Source organism: Camelus ferus, chromosome 6, assembly GCF_009834535.1.
Source record: "Camelus ferus isolate YT-003-E chromosome 6, BCGSAC_Cfer_1.0, whole genome shotgun sequence".
In the NCBI taxonomy this organism is placed as follows: domain Eukaryota; kingdom Metazoa; phylum Chordata; class Mammalia; order Artiodactyla; family Camelidae; genus Camelus; species Camelus ferus.
This window is the reverse complement of record NC_045701.1, coordinates 19,492,980-19,494,349: the sequence shown is the minus strand read 5'-3', so window position 1 is coordinate 19,494,349 and position 1,370 is coordinate 19,492,980.

Genomic DNA, 1,370 nt, shown 5'->3' with positions numbered 1-1,370 from the left:
CCGTTTCCCCCATTTTAATAAGAGATCAATTAGTTTTTTTCCCTTAATATTCTATAAGTTAGCTTTAGAGGGTGATTTCAAAAGGATGCCCAGATACTGTATTTACGCTTAATGAACCCACCGCATCCTCAACTCACCAAGCTCAGAAAACACATTGCCAAAGTAAAGAAGCTCTTGGTCTCCAAAGAAGGCACACAGATGGCCAACAGACACATGAAAAGATGTTCAACATTGCTAATTATCAAATCAAAACCACAATGAGGTTATCACCTCACACCGATCAGAAGGGCCATCATCAAAAAGAGCACAGATAACAAATGTTGGCGAGGATGTGGAGAAAAGGGAACCCTTGTACACTGTTGGTGGGAATGTAAATTGGTGCAGCCACTATCGAAAACAGTATGGAGGTTTCTGAAGAAAACTAAAAATAGAACTACCTTATGACCCAGCAATCCCACTCCTGGCTATACATCTGAAGAAAACAAAAACAGTAATTCAAAAAATACATGCACCCCAATGTACACAGCATTATTTACAATAACTAAGATATGGAAGCACCCTAAGTGTCCATCAATAGATGAATGGGTAAAGAAGATGTGATATAGATATAGATACATATACAATCATATAATATCTATAAAAAAAGATGGAATTTTGCTATTTGCAACAACATGGGTGAACCTGGAGGGTATTATGCTAAATGAGATAAGTCAGACAGAGAAGGACAAATACTGTATAATTATCACTTATATGTGGAATCTAAAAACTAAAGCAAATGAATATAACAACAGATACAGACTCAGATATAGAGAACAAACTAGTAGTTACCAATAGGGAGAGGGAAGGGGGGAGGGGCAAGACAGGGGTAGAGGATTAAGAGATACAAAATACTATATATGAAATAAATAAGCGACAAGGATATATTGTACAGCACAGGGAATATAGCCAATATGTTATAGTAACTTTAAACAGAGTATAATCTATAAAAAAAAATCACTATTTTGTACACCTGAAACTAATATAAGATTGTAAATCGACTAAAACTCAATAAAAAAGAATCTCTTGGTCTTCTCCATCCTCACTCTTCCTCTTCTATGTCTTCTAAACCTGACTCATAGGAAGAGGGGAAGCCTCAGTAATCTGCTTCTTGAATTGCAGCCAGACTTAGCCTAGGCTCCCAGAGGCAGTGGTGATAGTGGGTTTCAAGTTTGGCTCAGTGGAATCCGACTACTGGGTCCTATCACTTTACTAGCTGATCATGAGCAAGATGCTTAACCCCTGTGTAACTTAGTTTCCTCTCTGTAAACGGAGATAATAAGTATCTACCTTACAGAGAAATAAGCTAATTCTTACAAAGCGTCTATTAATAG